The sequence below is a fragment of the Mastigoproctus giganteus genome, chromosome 11 (genome assembly GCF_048544385.1).
Source record: "Mastigoproctus giganteus isolate SK-2022 chromosome 11, ASM4854438v1, whole genome shotgun sequence".
NCBI classification, from domain to species: domain Eukaryota; kingdom Metazoa; phylum Arthropoda; class Arachnida; order Uropygi; family Thelyphonidae; genus Mastigoproctus; species Mastigoproctus giganteus.
In genome coordinates, this window is record NC_143585.1 from 91,277,503 (window position 1) to 91,296,509 (window position 19,007).

The window sequence follows — 19,007 nt, forward strand, 5'->3', positions numbered from 1 at the left end:
ACTTACTACTAATTACCACCACTCTCTTTCTTCTCCCACTCAACCATCCCTTTATCCATAGCGGCAACTTGCCCTTAATACTACGCTGCTCCAATTTGTACAGAAAGTTTAATTTCAGAAAAGAGGATTATGAAGCTTAAGGTCCTCTATCAAATGAGGAGATTGCACGCAGAGCAAAAATGCATTAGAATTATAGTATAAAGAAGCCTTGAACATCTATTTTCCATTAAGAAATGACAGCATGAGGAAGATTCAGAAATGGATGAATAATGAACTAACCAGTTTAACAACACAAAAAGATGACACAGAAAGTAACCAAATGGTAAAAAGCATTGAAGTCCAAAACAGCTACAAATTGATCTGTAATAGTACCACAGAAGAGGTTAGGCTGGCAAAGGTAGATTATAAATTGGTCAAAATTGATCACCTCAACAAATGCTAGACCCAATTAACATGGTGTAAGAAGTGCAAATCCTGGACTGTAGAGCAGTGGAAAACAGTCCTATGGATGGAAGTCGAGGTTTGCACTCTATTAGATATTGCAGTCTGTTAGATATTCCCGGTGTGGTGAATGCCAGGGGAACAGTTCCTTCCTGATTGTATCCACCCAACAATGAAGTGTGGTGGAGGCAGTGTCATGGTATGGGGTTCCTTTCATGTCTTCGCTTGGGCCCATTAGTCGTTATCAACAAAACCGTGAATGCAGTGCAATGGCAGGACAATTATGCACTTCCAACATTAATACTTCGGGGAAGGCCTATACCTGTATCAGCAAGACAATGCACCATGCCATACTGCTCGGGTCGGAACAGAGTGGTTTGAGGACATGGGTGTGGAAAAGTTGGTTTGGCCAGCCCAGAGTCCTGATCTGAACTCTATCAAGAATCTTTGGAATGTATTGGATCATCGAGTATGTGCACATAGAGATCGCTCAAAGAACAAGACCAAACTGGTGGCTGGCTGCATTAAAGACTGAGTGGAGGAACATATCACCCGACATTAAAAAAAAATTGGTTGAGAGAAGTACTACTAGTAGTAGTAATGGAGGCATGCAAGAATACAGGGTGATGATGATGATGTGATGCAAGAAAGCAAGCATACAAGCTTATGCAACATCAGCCAAAATAAAAAAAATGTTCAAACATCCATTCCCTCAAAGTTTGTACAGTTCCTCCTTGAATTTATTTAAGCTATCAACTTCCACAATGACAGATGGAAGTTTGTTTCAGCAATTAACCATCCTCTGGCTAAAGGCAAATTTCAGCACACCTATTCTACAACTGCCTTGCCACAATTTGAATTTATGCCCCCTCAGGTTTGTAATCTGAGCAAGACGAAGAATCTCATCAAAATTCAGCGTGCACAACCTATTCAAGGCCTTATACATCTCAGTCAGACTGCCTCGCAGGTACCTAATCTCCAGCCACTGCAATTTGCAGAACTTAAGCCTTTCTTGGTAAAAGGACATCTTCATTCCCCTCACCGATCTTGTTGCCGTTTTCTGTACAAGCTCAAACAACTCTACATCCTTCCTAAAATGAGGCCTCCAGACGTTTATGCAGTACTTAACGTGTGGCCTGACCACTGCCTTATACAAAGGGAGAATCAAAATTTCCCTACTAGAAAAATTCCATATATCATTGACAAGACCCCATGACCTACTCTGGCAGCCTGTCTGCATTGCTCAGAAACCTTCATATCCGACTGCACAATTACTCCCAGGTCTTTTTCATATTTTACCACCTTAAGTAGTACCACACAGTTGGTATATTTCTCTGGGGTTACATCTACCCATATGCAGTACTTTGCATTTGTCAATGTTAAACTTCAGTTTCCACTTGTCTGCCCATCTGCCCAAATTTTCTAAATCCTGTTGCAGTAGCACACTGTCATTAACAACCCTGCCAACCTTTGTATCATCTGCAAACTTCGACATTAAGCCTAATATACCTTGTTCAATATCATTGATAAATATACAAAACAACAATGGATCCAACATCGTACCCTGGGGGATTCCACTAATAACATTAGTCCAAGTAGAACAGAGTCCATTGATTACCACTCAACCATTATAGAAACCCTTTTATCCATTGTAGAAACTTACACTTAATACCATACTGCTCCAATCTGTACAGTAGTCTTCCATGTGTAACAGTGTCAAAAGCATCCCTGAAATCCAAGTATGTGATATCAAAATTATTTTTTTCATCCAGTTCCTTCATAACCACATAATAGTAGCATTTAGCATTAGCATAGGCATATGATGCAAGAAAGCAAGCTTATGCAGCATCAGCAAAAAAAACAAAAAAACTTCCACTTCACCCCTCCGTTCGTTCGAAATACCTGTCCAGCTGAGCCTTAAATTTATTTAGGCTATCAACCACCACAACAAGGGATGGAAGTCTGTTCCACCAACCAACCACCCGCTGGCTAAAGGCAAATTTCCGCACATCTATCCTACATCTGTCTTTCCTCAATTTGAATTTATGCCCTCTCAGGTGATTATTCTGAGCAAGAGGAAGAATCCCATCAGCATTGAGCATGCTCAAACCAAGCAAGGCTTTATACACCTCTATCAGATCACCTCGCCGGTGCCTAGTCTCCAGACACTGTAATTTGCAAAACTTAAGCCTTTCTTCATAAGAGCAACCCTTTGTTCCATTCACTAATCTTGTTGCCCTTCTCTGTACTCGTTCCAGCAGCTCTACATCCATCCTAAAATGTTGCCTCCAGAACTGTATACAGTACTAAAGGTGTGGCCTGACCATTGCTTTATACAAGGGAATAATCACCTCCTTATCCCTGCTAGAAAAATTCCTGTATATCATTGACAAGACACCATGAGCTACTCTTGCAGCCTGTCTACACTGCTCAGAGAACTTCATATCTGCCTCCACAATTAACCCCAGGTCCTTTTCCTTCTCTGCCACTGTCAGTGTAGTACCACAGAGTTGATACGTTGCTCGGGGGTTGCTCTTTCCCATTTGTCAGTGTTAAACTTCATTTGCCACCTACATTTGTCAGTGTTAAACTTCATTTGCCACCTCTCAGCCCATCCTTTCCAGATCCTGTTCCAGCAGCAGCATAGCGTCAGTAGTGTCCTTAACAACCCTGCCAACCTTTGTATCGTCTGCAAACTTGGACATTAAGCTTGATATACCATAATCAATATCATTTATAAATACAGAAAACAATAATGGACCGAACATCAAACTCTGAGGGACTCCACTAATAACATTAGTCCACGATGAGTAGCGTCCATTGATTACCACTCTGTCTTCTTTCCCTCAACTACCCGTTTATCCATAGCAGCAATTTGCCTCCAATGCCACACTGCTCCAATTTGTGCAGCAGTCTTCCATGTGCAACAGTATCAAAAGCCATTCTAAGATCCATGTATATAATATCAAAGTTATTCTCTGCATCCAGCTCTTTTGTGACTGCATCATAGTATCCAATCAAATTGGTCAGGCAAGACTTTCCCTTAACGAAACCATGCTGTGTCCGAGCTATAACTGAATTCTTGTCTAGATGATCCTGCAGTGCTTCTTTAACCAGTGCCTCCATTAATTTTCCTGGAACAGAAGTTAAACTCACAGGTCTATAATTACCTGTATCAGCCTTTGATCCTCCTTTATGAATTGGGATCACATTTGCACATCTCCAGTCTATGGGTACATCCCCTGAGTCCATGGAAGCTCTCATAATTATGGCTAAGGGTTTGCTTACTTCCTTTGCTGCCTCTTTAATATAACTGGATAGATCCCATCTACCCAGGGTGCCTTTCTTGTAAATATCTTCAACAATTTCTCCTCCACTTTACTCTCAGCTATTACAAGATTATCTAGCTTACTGCCAGAGTTGAATACACCTCTGGCATTCCCCTCGCTGAATAACTCCTCATGTGTGAATGTCGATGCAAAATATTCATTTAGTTTGTTAGCTACCTGAGCAGGATTATTAACAGTTGAACTATCGATATCAAGTGGACCAATCTGATTCATCCCCTTCCTTCTAAAGTTCACATAAGTAAAGAATTCTTTGCTGTTTTTCTTTGCATCCTTTGCCAAAGATCTCTCATAATCTGCCTTTGCCTGCCTAACCTCCTTTGTGATTTGGTTACTGACCAGCTTATATCTATCATAGGCTTCTGTGTCACGTGTTAATTTATATGTATCCCATGCATTTTTTTTCTCTGCCATGTGTCTCATTAGTTCATCTGACATCCATTTAGGCCTAAACCTTGAACAATATTTCTTAGTTGGTATGTAAAGCCTAGTAGCTTCCAAAATAAGTTCTTTGAATGCTTCCCATTTTGAATTTGCTGTTGGTAACATCATCAGTTGGTCCCACTGTAGAGAATTTAAATACTGTCTCAGACCATCGTAGTCGCCTTTACGAAAGCAATAACCCTTCCCTTTACCCCTGATGGTAGTTACCTCTTTGAGTAAATCCTACTTCAGCACACTGTGATCACTGCCACCTAGTGGTTCCTTTATCTGCAGATTCTTAATGCATGAAGAATCACTACTGATAATCAAATCAAGTATATTACTCCCTCTAGTTGCCTCCCGAACATGCTGATGTAGAAAACAATCATCCAATAAATCCACAAAAGCCTTGTTAGTTTGAGAATGCCCAACCCACAAATTCCAGTCAATATCTGGGAAATTAAAATCCCCCATTATAAGACTCTCTGATTTACTGGCCCACTCTATTTCCCTGTACATTTTCTTATTATACTCATCAGAGTCATTAGGCTTATAGCACACTCCTACTCTCAATTTTGATCTCCCAATGCTTATGTCACACCAAACTGACTCGACACTGCACTGTCCAGAGATGTCGACTGGCTTCACATCCTTGGATTGTGTGTTTCTTAACTAATAGTATAACCCCTCCTCCCTTCCCATCCTGTCCTGTCTATCCTTTCTGTAGACGTACTCCCCAAATTCCAGTTCTGCATTCCTTATATCTGTGTGACACCACGTCTCTGATATCCCAACAATATCCGCCTTTGATGCTTTGAGCAATACCTCAAATTCATCAAATTTATTTACCAAACTCCTAGCATTGGTGTACACGCAAGTATAAATGCACCTGTTCCTATTCTTAGCTACCCTAACACAACCCATGTGTTTACTTGTACCGCAATGACTCCCGGCAGTCTCTGAAATATCCTGCATCTTGTTTTCCAGACTTCTGCTCATTCCAATAGAAGCAGTGCAAGAATCGCTTTCACCTCTGCCAGTGGCTACTGTTAATCTATTAGTTCTTGTATCCCCTCAAGCTAGCAGTTTTCCGACCCACATAACACTGCCTTGATAGCATCAGCAAATATTCTTGCACCCTTTCTATTTAAGCGTATCCCATCCCTATAGAAGCAGTCTCTCCTGTTAACAAGTACAGACCAGGCAGAAAAAAATTCTACCCCTTGAGCCTTGCACAATCTTTCCAGGGCCGAATTGATCGACAAGGCTCTCATCATATACTCAGTCCTATTGTGTCTGGACAGAATTGCAGACACTTTCAAATTCAACCCTAATTCACGGCTTTTTTTCAACAGTGACCTGTACCTGTTAAGTAACTCTGCCGGTCTCCTTCTCTTAATATCATTAGTGCCAACGTGTACAAGTATATCGCCTTTTGTGCCCTTAAAAGATGATATCCGCTCTACAACGTCATCAACCTTTGCTCCTGGCAGACATACCCTGGTTCTGTTCCACCTATCCTTTTTACAAAGCATGTTCCCCGTTACCCTGACAATAGTCACCAACAATTACTAGTTCCTGTGGGACCAGTGCATTCTGCCTTGGGGGTTGCCGCTGTGTTGCGTGATGACCAAGTGCAAGCTCTGGTGTTGATGTGAGCAGCTGAGAGCTTGATGGGCCCCTCAATTTAGGGCATCCACCCTGTCCTTCAAGCTCTCATATTAGGCCCATAACAATGCTGAGTTGTCGCCCGATTTCGTTACACTCCTTGCATCGCGCGCGCGCACACACACAAAAACATCCCCCATGGCAATATCATGTCCCGTACCCGATTGCTCCATAAACATCATGGAAGCAGTGCATTTTAAAAGGCTGTGATTCAGAGGGCAACTGCCCCCCCTCAGTTCTCCTCTGAGTCACAGCACTCCCATTAGCTTGAGCCTTTTGCTTTGCTGCTCAGGTCTGAGTCATGATTTGGATTTAATTTTAATAAAATTTCAATTACCGTACAAAAGTATAACCCTAAACTTGTATTCCAACACAGTTATTACGCTATATATATTTTTTAGTATCAAGTATTTTCTATGAGTTCCGTTTATATAATTTCCGTATCAAGTTATGTATTAATTAAATATATTACATTTGTAATCTAAGTCATTATATGTATTTAGTTAAAAGTACAATTTAATTGACAACGAAGTTTATCAAAATTAATAGATTTTGCTGATTAATTGACAATATTATATTATATAACTATACTTTACTTACTAAAGCTATCTAGTTCATATATAACGTATCGTATAACAAAGGCGGCAAGTTACGAACGGTAAATCTACAGACACTTAAGTATTAATTAACTTCCAAATCTCGCTGTCTCAATTCAGAATAAACTAACGAACCTGATAGGTCTATAAGCTACTTGTAGAAAATATTTTGATGTAACAATTAGTCAATAAAGCGGCTAAATATTGCTAAAAAACGTCTCGTTCAACGGAGCTGCAACTTATAACACATGGATTTGATACTCTTACCGATACTTTTATGCAGTTACAAGGCAGAGTAAAGAATAAATACACCAGATTAATCAGAAAATCACAAAATAATGCTATACTACTAAATTTAAATCAAGTTTTAGAAAAACAATAATTTCAAATCAATAAATAAGAAAATCCACCTAGCAGCTTTGAACACGTCTGGCTCCCACTAGCCTCGTCATCTTGAAGTATCCAACCACATTTGTCAGACAAGACTTTCTCTTAACAGTGTATGAATTATTACTGCATTCTTGTCTAGATGATCCTGCAATGCATCTTTAACTGGTGACTTCATTATTTTCCCCGGAACAGAAATTAAACTAACTGTATTTACCCATATCACCCTTAGATCTCCCTTTGTGAATTGGGGATACATTTGCACATCTCCAGTCCATGGGGACTTCCCCGGAGTCCAAGGATGCTCTCATAATTATGGCTAAGCATTTGCTTAGTTCCTTTGCCACCTGCTTGAATATAAATGGATAGATCACATTCACCTCAGGTGCCTTTCTAATGTTTAACTTCAACAATTTCTCCTCCACTTTTCTCTCAGTTATTACAAAATCATTAAGCATTTTCCTCCCTTAACAACTCCTCATGTGTGTGAATGTAGATACAAAATACTCATTCAGATTATCACCCATCTGAGCAGGATCATCAACAGTTGAACTATTGATATTATTATTATTATTAGCCATGTGGTACTTGGAAGCCCGAGGCTCATGCTGCACCAGCCAAAAAAACATTTTTTTCCGAATTACCCCGAGAGGGGGGGGAATTCACTGAGAAAAAGAATGATGATATCCAGCTTAGGACCCTGGGTGTACCAAGCCCATACTCACCTGATGTGAGCCCCTGAGGTTATCAAGTGGACCCATCTGATTCATCCCCGTCCTAGAATTTATATAAGTAATGAAGCCCTTTCTGTTTTTTCTTAGCATCCTTTACCAAGGATTTCTCATAATCTGCCCTCGCTTGCCTAACCTCTTTTGTGACTTGATTACAGACTAGCTTATATCTACCATAGGCTTCTGTGTCACCTGATTATTTATATGCATCCCATGCATTTTTCTTCTCTGCCACGTGTCCTCGTTAGTTCATCTGACATCCATTTAGGCCTAAACCTTGAACAATATTTCTTAATCGGTATTTTTTTTTTTTTTTTTTTTTTTTTATGAAAACCCCAAACATGAAAGGTATCAAAACCTATAGTACTTAGTACCGTGCATGGGTTAAAGGAGAAGTATGGGGGGGGGGGGGATGCTGGAAACTTTGCTCTAGAGACTAAACATGGGTTTCACCACTTCAAGCCTCCAATAAGCAAAGTGGTGGTATGAAAAGCCTAGTAGCTTCCACGATTAGTTCCTTGAATGCTTCACACTTAGAATTTGCTATTGGTAACATCATCAGTAGTCCCACTGTACAGAATTTAAAATCTGCCTGAGACCACTGTAGCCACCTTTACGGAAGCAAAAACCCTTCTCTTTCCCCCTGATAGTAATTATATCTTTAAGTAAATCCCACATCAATACACTGTGATCACTGCCACCTAGTGGCTCCTTTATCTGAAAATTCTTTATACACGAATAATCACTGCTGATAACCAGATTAAGAGTATTACCCTCTCTGGTTAATACTTGAACATACTGCTGAAGAAAACAATCATCCAATAAATCGACAAAACTCTTGCTAGTTTGCGAGTGATCAACCACAAGTTACAGTCAATATCTGAGAAGTTAAAAAGTTAAAATCCCTAATTACAGTGGAATCTCGTTAATACAAAGTTCAAGGGACCTAAATTTTCACGTTTTGTAATAACGAGGTTTGTAGTAACGAGATACCCCCAAAAGTGTCAAAATTTTATCGTTATTTATTATTTTTTTTTGGTACATACTGTTGTATATCTAATAATAATATCAAAAATAAATTAATAAAATAAAATAAAAACAAAAGCCTTGTCTAACAATACAGTAATAGGAACAACATATTTTTTAAAGATTTTATTTTGCAGTAGACTATTTTCTGGGATAGATGGTAAAAACCAAATCCCGGAAAATCGATTTCCCGGTTAATCCAAAAATATATAAGTCCTTGACATACATAAGAGATACGTTCCAGGACTTCTTACTTCGTCGAGTTTTACGTAACTTCAGAACGACTAGTAACATATTGCTACTATATTATTACTGACAAATCTAAATTCAGTGCGATACTTGTTAATGTTTGACCATTTTCATACATTTTATTAGTTTAATTTTCTAATCCAAATCGATCGCTTTCCTTTTGTTGGTAGATGTACTAGTACTGCTGTCACTTATTATTTTCTTAGTCGGCACCATGATAACAGCCAAAATGAAATTTTCTGTAAATAAATTCACAAGGTTAAGGCGAAAACTCACTACTATCAACCCCACACGAGCTCACATTTTACTAGAGAACATTTCTGGAGGTCAACAAAAAACAATTTGCACTTTCTGTTTTATTGTGCTTTTCTGTTAGTGCATCTAATTATGAATGGGTAGTAAACTCAATCTTATTGCATTTGCAATGATACCGATAGCTGGAATTCTGTCGGTTTTTACGTTATTATGGTGAAGTGTGTGTCCTCTTCACTGAAATCTTCAGTCATAAAAAAAAACCATAAATAATTGTAAGAATCTTCTCTTCTCTCCTATTTTTTTGCTTGTTACTCCGATCTCAATTTGTGTGTGCCATGATTGTTGTTATTGATATTTTTTTGTTGTTTTAAATTTTACAATCCTAAAAAAAAATTGAGTGAAAACAAATTTACATAAATCTGTAGTTGCACAAGTCGGGGACTTACTGTATCGAAAAATGTTTAGCAACCTACATAAAAAATATGGTGATAGATAAAAAACTTACCACGTACTACTCATGTGTCCAATACAATGCTTCCCTTTATTTTTTGCGATGTCGCACATGGTTTGGTCACCAACATTATAATGGTTCATTAGAGATTTAATAGTCAACCGTTTTTATAATTTCAAGTCTTTGTTTAACTGAAAGCGCAACTCTTTTGCGTTTACCTATCATTTTTGCGATTTCTAAACAAAATTGTTTTTTTGCCATGCAATGGAACACAACAATCAACGTGACGCACTAAAACAAACTAAACATTTGGTCTCTTTTTTTTTTTTTTTTTGAGCGGCAGATGTGAAGACAGTGGGGGTTGCAAGATAATAGGTACGCTAATCTCCCAATGACTACTTATAAGGCCACTTCTTGTCGCTTATTTATGACTTGCAAAATATCTATTTATACCTATTCTAGTTATTATTTGAATTTTATGATTTCTGGTTGGATATTTTTTTTTTTTTTTTTTAAATTTGGAGTCTTGAAGTGTCCCGGTTAATCCGATCCCGGTAAATCGAGAGTCTGCTGTATTTGTATGATAAACTAAGAGAAAAGCAATATTAGCGGAAATGAAAATATTGTACAGTATATATTTTGATATATACAATATTTTAGTATCACAGTAAAAATAATTACAATAATTATAAAAGGAGACATACAAACCATTAACTTTTTAATAAATTACTCTAATTTAAAGAAAGAATCCAATGTTGTTTGCACAGTTTTGGTCCTATATGCATTTTTAACTACAGCACACGCTATCAAATGCAATAGTTGTTTCTTTATCAACATTACTGCAGGCCAAGACATTCTCTGTTATGTTCAATGCATTTTGGGCATCTTTTTTTAGATGGCAGTGTGCGCGCGTGTCTTCACTTTCACTGTCGCTGGTAACAAAAGCAGCATCATTTTGTTTGGTACCCAGCAGCTCTTCTGGTGTTGGAGTTGCATTGGTAGCAACTTCATCATTCACCTTCACAAACTCTTCAAATTTGCCAACAAAAATTCATATGCTCCTTCAAATTCCTCTATTCCTCCCTGTTACTATCACATTTGTCTGCTGGACCATGTTTTTCGATGATGTTCTCTCCAAAGCCACTCTTTCTGAAGCAGTTGATTATAACACTTGATGTAATACTTTCCCAGGCAATAACAAGATTAAGGATAGCATCCAAGACATTCCAATTTGGCTGCAAATTGTTCCCTCCTTCTATGTTGTGGATCAAGTACCTTATCAGGTGGGCTCTATATGCACTCTTGAGGTTATAAATAATGCCCCAATCTCCCGATACCACTAGTTTAATGGTTGCATTAAACTGGTGGTATTGGGGGGGGGGGGGTAAAAACAACAGCCGTATATTTGTCAACTTAAGTGTCTCGGCAGAATGTGCTGTACAATGGTCCAGAATCATCAAAATGTTCCTTTTTTCTGAAGCCATTCTTCTGTCCAATTTTGACCATAAGCTAAGCACTTCTATTGGCCTCATAATCACAGGGAAGTTGGTTAACTGCTTTAAAACATCTTGGCTTGGAAAACTTACCAATCACAAGTGGGCGTAGTTTTGTACTGCCATCTGAATTGCAGTATAACAAAACAGTGAGTCTTTGTTTACTTAATTTTCCACCATGACAAGACTCTCCTCGAATAGCAAATGTTTTGTTTGGCAGCAAATTATAAAATATACCTGTCTCGTCGAGATTAAAAATATCCTTTGCCTCATATTTTTCAAGGATGGACCGTACAGAACACAACTAGTCTGTAGCCTTTTCTTTGTCGACTAATCCAGACTCACTGCAAACATTTTGCGAAACCAAGTTATTCCTGTTTTTAAATCTTTGGAGCCAGCCACTGCTGCATTTGAAGTCACTAATCCCATGTTGCTGGGCTAGATAATTTGCCTTTTCTTGCAAAATTGGACCTGATATTGGCAAATTAGATGCATGCATTTGTTGGTACCACTCGAAAAGTTTTGTTTCAAGCTCCTTGTGTTTTGCACCACGAATTCGTTTCCTGTTTTTCATTGTTGCTCTAGTGCCATGCTTCAAGTCTTTTTCGGTTTTCCAGTATTGTAGATAAAGTAGGTAAAGGGATGGTGTATTCCTTTGCAATGTCCATTTTGCTTCTTTCAATCCTATCGGCATCTTGTATAATTTTTAGTTTAATTTCCAGGCTTAATTCTGTCCGTCTAAATTTTGTCGCCATAACACTGCTAGATAAGATTTAATATAAACAAATTTTAAATTAACTTAAAAAGACACGAGTTCCGAAAAAGATGTCAACTCAGATAAAATGGCACAAAAAATAGATTGCTGTATACTAGTGCTTGCAAACCGGTTTTATAAACCGGTTAAATCCGGTTTTCATATTGAGTTGTTAAAACCGAAACCGAACTTCTAAAACCGGATTCGAATATAGGTTTTTTGTCACGCACATTTTCTTTTGTTTGTTCGTTTGTCTGGATCGTTCAACTGCTTTATGTTTTTTATTTATTTTATTTTATTTTAAGGTAACGGTATTCATTGACTCTAGACGAATATACGTCTATACAAAATAAAAGGTATATGAATATAAATGTGCATTCAAAAGACAATCATTGGTCGTTAGGTCTTATTGAGATTAATGGTTCACTTGATAGCAGAAGAACTGAGCAAATTGTGAATGGACACTTCAAGGAATTTGGTTTGAACTTGGATGAGGATATTGTTGTCTGCACCACCGATGGAGCAGCAATGATGATTAAGTTTGGCAAACAAATTACGCCTAATCATCAACAATGTATAGCCCATTGTATACATCTGTCAGTTATAGATGTACTTTATGAAAAAGCAATCAATTATGGTGCCACCGTCTTTGAGTCTCCCAAAGACAATGAAGAAAATGAAAATAATGAAGAAAGTAGTGATGCTGAAGAAGTTGAAGAAAGACAGCAAGGCATGCTTTACCGATGAGCTCATTTATTCCTTCAATCCAATGGCCAATATTGCAAAAACTATTAACAAAGTCAGAAAAATTTGCAAGCTTTTTCGAAAATCGCCTACCAAAAATGACATATTACAAAATTTTGTTAAATCAAAATTTAATGGAAAAGAATATAAACTTATATTAGATTGCAAGACTAGATGGGATAGCATTTTGAAATTGAATAATTGCATTCCAAATGCTCTATGTGCAGTACTGTCAACTGAAGCTGTGTCTGACGATGACTGGAAAGCACTTGAATTGCTACGTGAAACTTTGCGACCAGTTGAAATAGTTATGAAGGCTATAACCTCAGAAGATACAGACTTACTTAAAGCAGAATCTTCAATAGAATTTCTGCTTGCCAAGCTTGATACAGAAGAAAACCCATTTACTTTAAAGTTTCACCAAAAGCCTTTTGCAGTGTTACAATGCAAGACGAAATTGCAAACTGTGGCTTTGCTGAGCTATCTACACAACACCAAAAAGTTTAGGAAAGAAGATTCAGATTCAAGAACTTTTGATTTTCCAAGTAAGCAAGTTTTGAAAAAGCATGCTGAAGAGATTTATCAGAGATTATTTGCAAAACATTCCGAAGGAGTCTTAGCATTGAATGAAGAAACTGAAAATAAACTAACTGTTCTTTTAGAAGAAAACAAAGACTCGTCTAATTCCGATGTTGGAGATACACTCATGCGAGAGTATGATAGTGTAATAAAGAGATTAACTGAAGAGCCTTCAAAATATCCGAGTGAATTGGAAATCAGCAAAGAATTTAAAATTTTGGAGGCAACTAGCAGTAGAAGTGAAAAGCTGGAGAAAGTTTATGGAGCACTGCTGACCATTAAACCAACAAGTGTCCAATCTGAGAGAGTGTTTTCGATCACTGGTCTCTTTAACACAAAAATAAGGTCAAGTCTTATCAGGAAAAATTCTTAATATACTGTGTTTTTTAAAGGATCATTTTCAGAAAAAAGCTGAGCAATAAATAGTAGAATAATTTCCCCAAGCTGTTTTTTTTCACATTATTTTTATTTATTATTATTATTATATTATAGGGATTATTATTTTTTTGTTTACTATACAAGAAGATAGTTTTTATTCAAAGGATTTGAATACAATTTGTAATTTTGTATAATCTCAAGCTGGTTACTTTTTTTGGAAGATTTTAATTTTTTAATTTTTTTTACTATAAGAGGTGATAGATTTTGTTTAAAAGATTTGATTACGAATTTTACAATCTACCCAAGATAAAATAAATACCTGTGTTATAAGCTTTTAATTATTTTCCCTAAGTCTGAGAAAATCGGTTTTAAAACCGGTTTTAAGAGTAAACTTCGGTTAAACTCGGTTTTGAAATTTCTCAGTTTTATGCAAGCCCTACTGTATACGATAGCAAAAGACTCTGAACTGGGGTAACAACTGCAACTGACCTTATTCCCATGGAGAGCAAGGGAATGTATGTAAACAACTTAGAAAAACTTTTTATTCTTTTGTTAATTTAACAACTCATTCTTCAGAAAGGATGTTTTTCAGAGTGCACTTGATATTGCAGCTACAATAAACTGCTTTTGTTTACACAAAATTAATTTCTAACAAGTCAATGCCATCCCTCGGGAAGTAGGGAGCCAGGTGGCTGGGGACAATAATCACATCGCTCTGTCAAGATTTGTATTGCACTCAACATTGCACTGTCCATCTATGTCAACGGATGCACTTCCTTAGATTTTATGTTTTCCTTAATTAACAGCATAACTCCTCCTCCCTTCCTATCCTTTATGTATATATTGTGCTCACCAAATTCAATTGTGCACTGCTTATATCTGTGTGACACCATGTCTCTCATATCCCAACAATATCTGCCTTTGATGCCTTGACCAGCACTTCAAATTCATCAAATTAATTTACTACTTCTAGCATTGGTATATGTGCAAGTATACATGCACCTATTCTTAGTTACCCTAACACAGCCCATGTATTTATTTGTTTCATGATGACTCCCACTAATCCTTAAACCCCCCAGCACCCCACTCTCCAGGCTCATTCTAATAGAAGCGGCGCACAAATCACTTTCACCTCTGCCTGCGGCTACTATTAACCTATACAGGTCTGGAGGCCTCATTTCAAGAAGGATGTAGAGCTGCTGGAACGAGTACAGAGAAGGGCAACAGAGAAGGGTATACCTGCGTGTACACCAATGCTAGGAGTTTGGTAAATAAATTTGATGAATTTGAGGTATTGCTCAAAACATCAAAGGCAGATATTGTTGGGATATCAGAGACGTGGTGTCACACAGATATAAGTAATGCGGAACTGGAATTTGGGGAATACAATGTGTATAGAAAGGATAGACAGGACAGGAGGGGAGGAGGGGTTATGCTATTAATTAAGAAACACATAAAGTCCAAGGAAGTGAAGCCAGTCGACATCGATGGACAGGGCAGTGCCGAATCAGTTTGGTGTGACATAAGCATAGGGAAATCAAAATTGAGAGTAGGAGTGTGCTATAGGCCCAATGACTCTGATGAGTATAATAAGATATTGTACAGGGAAATAGAGTGGGCCAGTAAATCAGAGAGTCTTATAATGGGGGATTTTAATTTCCCAGATATTGACTGGAATTTGTGGGTTGGTCACTCGCACACTAGCAAGGCTTTTGTGGATTTATTGGATGATTGTTTTCTACACCAGCATGTTCGTGAGGCAACAAGAGGGAGCAATACTCTTGATCTGATTATCAGTAGTGACTCTTCATGCATTAAGAACCTGCAGATAAATGAACCACTAGGTGGCAGTGATCACAGTGTGTTGAAGTGGGATTTACTCAAGGAGGTAACTACCATCAGAGGTAAAGGGAAGGGTTTTTGTTTTCGTAAAGGCGACTATGATGGTCTGAGACAGTATTTAAATTCTATACAGTGGGACCAACTGATGATGTTACCAACAGCAAACTCAAAATGGGAAGCATTCAAGGAACTAATCTTGGAGGCTACTAGGCTTTACATACCAACTAAGAAATATTGTTCAAGGTTTAGGCCTAAATGGTTGTCAGATGAACTAATGAGACATGTGGCAGAGAAGAAAAATGCATGGGATACATATAAATTAATGGGTGACATGGAAGCCTATGATAGATATAAGTTGGTCTGTAACCAAGTCACAAAGGAGATTAGGCAGGCAAAGGCAGACTACGAAAAATCCTTGGCAAAGGATGCAAAGAAAAACAGAAAAGAGTTCTTTACATACTTGAACTCGAGAAGGAAAGGGATGAATCAGATTGGTCCACTGGATATTGATGGTTCAACAGTTGAGGATCCTGCTCAGGTGGCTAACAATCTAAACGAGTATTTTGCATCTACATTCACGCATGAGGAGTTATTCAGGAAGGAGAATGATGTAGGTAAAGTAAACATTGGCAGTGAGCTGGATGATTTTGTTATAACTGAGAGGAAAGTGGAGGAGAGATTGTTGAGGATAAACATAAAAAAGGCACCTGGGGTGGATGGGATCTATCCAGTTATATTAAAGGAGGCAGCAAAGGAAGTATGCAAACCCCTAGCCATAATTATGAGAGCTTCTTTGGACTCAGGGGAGGTACCCATAGACTGGAGATGTGCAAATGTAACCCCAATTCACAAAGGAGGATCAAAGGCTGACACAAGTAATTATAGACCTGTTAGTTTAACTTCTGTTCCAGGTAAATTATTGGAGGCACTGGTTAAAGAAGCACTGCAGGATCATCTAGACAAGAATTCGGTTATAGCTCAGAAGCAGCATGGTTTTGTTAAGGGCAGGTCTTGCCTGACCAATTTGATTGGATACTATGATGTAGTCACAAAAGAACTGGATGCAGGGAATAACTTTGATATTATATATTTGGATCTTAGAAAGGCTTTTGATACTGTTGCACATGGAAGACTGCTGCACAAATTGGAGCAGTGTGGCATTGGAGGCAAATTGCTGCTATGGATAAGGGGATGGTTGAGTGGCAGAAGACAGAGAGTGGTAATCAATGGACACTGCTCAACGTGGACTAATGTTATTAGTGGAGTTCCTCAAGGTTCAGTGTTGGGTCCGTTGTTGTTTTCGGTGTTTATGAATGATATTGATGATGGGATATCAAGTTTAATGTCCAAGTTTGCAGATGATACAAAGGTTGGCAGGGTCGTCAAGGACACTACTGACGCTATGCTGCTGCAACAGGATCTGGAAAGGTTGAACAGATGGGCTGAGAGGTGGCAAATGAAGTTTAACATTGACAAATGTAAAGTACTGCATATGGGAAACAGTAACCCCAGAGCAACGTATCAACTCTGCGGTACCACACTGACAGTGGTGGAGAATGAAAAGGACCTGGGGGTAATTGTGCAGGGAGATATGAAGTTCTCTGAGCAGTGCAGACGAGCTGCAAGAGTAGCTCATGGTGTCTTGTCAATGATATACAGGAATTTTTCTAGCAGGGATAAGGAGGTGATTATTCCCTTGTATAAGGCAATGGTTAGGCCACATCTTGAGTACTGTATACAGGTCTGGAGGCCTCATTTCAAGAAGGATGTAGAACTGCTGGAACGGGTACAGAGAAGGGCAACAAGATTAGTAAATGGAACAAAGGGTTGCTCTTACGAAGAAAGGCTTAAGTTTTGCAAATTACAGAGTCTGGAGACTAGGCACCGGCGAGGTGATCTGATAGAGGTGTATAAGGCCTTGAATGGTTTGAGCATGCTCAATGCCAATGGGATTCTTCATCTTTCTCAGAATAATCACCTCAGAGGGCATAAATTCAAATTGAGGAAGGACGGATGTCGGATAGATGTGCGGAAATTTGCCTTTGGCCAGCGGGTGGTTGGTTGGTGGAACCGACTTCCATCACTTGTTGTTGAAGTTGATAGCCTAAACAAATTTAAAGCTCAACTGGACAGGTATTTCGAACGAACGGAGGGGTGAAATGGGAGAGGGTTTTTTTTTTTTTTTTTTTTTGGGCTGATGCTGAATAAGCTTGCTTTCTTGCATCGTATGCCTCTACTAATGCTAATACTAATGCTAACAAGATTAGTGAATGGAACAAAGGGGTGCTCTTACGAAGAAAGGCTTAAGTTTTGCAAATTACAGTGTCTGGAGACTAGGCACCGGCGAGATGATCTGATAGAGGTGTATAAAGCCTTGCTTGGTTTGAGCATGCTCAATGCTGATGGGATTCTTCCTCTAGCTCAGAAAAATCACCTGAGAGGGCATAAATTCAAATTGAGGAAAGACAGATGTAGGATAGACGTGCGGAAATTTTCCTTTAGCCAGCGGGTGGTTGGTTGGTGGAACAGACTGCCATCCCTTGTGGTGGAGGTTGATAGCCTAAATAAGTTTAAGGCTCAGCTGGACAGGTATTTTGAACGAACAGAGGGGTGAAGTGGAAGTGGGTTTTTTTTTTTTTGGCTGATGCTGCATAAGCTTGCTTTCTTGCATCAAATGCCTCTACTAATGCTAATGCTAACCTTTCAGTTTGTGAATTCCCCCCCCCCAAGCTAGCAGTTTACTGATCCACCTAATGCTGCCTCGATAACATCAGCAAACACTCTTGCACCCCTTCTATTTAAGTGTATCCCATCCTTGTAGAAGCAATCTCTCCTGTTAACAAGTAAAGACCACACTGAGAAAAATTCTACCCCATGAGCCCTGCACAATCCCTTCAGGGCCAAATTGATTGAGAAGGCTCTCGTGATATATTCCCTCCTATCAAGTCTGGGCAGAATTGCAGACACTCAAATTTAACCCCAACTCACGACTTTTTCTTCAGCATTGACCTATACTTGTTAAGTAACTCTGCCGGTCTCCTACTCTTAATATCATTAGTGCCAACGTGTACAAGTATATCACCTTTTGTGCCCTTAAAAGATGATATCCGCTCTACAACATCATCAACTTTTGCCCCTGGCAGATATACCCTGGTCCTATTCCACCTATCCTTTTTACACAATATACAGTAAACCCCTGCTATTCGCGGGGGTTACGTTCCTGAGAAATGTTGCGAATGCCGAAAACACGAATACTGAGTTATGGCTCCCATAGTAATAAAGGGGTTCCGTTCCAAAGTATGAAATATATAAGAAAAACTAGTCTAAAATTTTGTCTATGTATGTATTATATGTACCTTCATAATATGACTATGTACATAGACAGTACATAGTGAAATGCAAGCATAAGGCATCAAAATGAAAATAAGAAACAATTTAATATTAAATGTAATATTTATTAGAAATTTCAAACAAATCTTTCAATCCAGTGCCTTTGCTATAGCTAAAAAACTTATCCCGCCAATGCTATCACCAGTTTCGCTAAAGTGTTGATAAAGGAGTTTTGCCTTTTCACGAATGATGAGTGAACTTAACGGAATTTTATTTTGAGTTCGGTCTTCTATCCACAGATTTAAAGCGTTTC

The 19,007-nt window shown here is 38.4% G+C and overlaps 1 protein-coding gene across 1 annotated transcript in view; it reads right to left on the bottom strand.

Moving 5' to 3' along the window:
* LOC150078254 (uncharacterized) overlaps nt 1-19,007 on the bottom strand; it is a 117,988-nt gene that overhangs the window by 76,028 nt on the left and 22,953 nt on the right. The window lies entirely within an intron of this gene.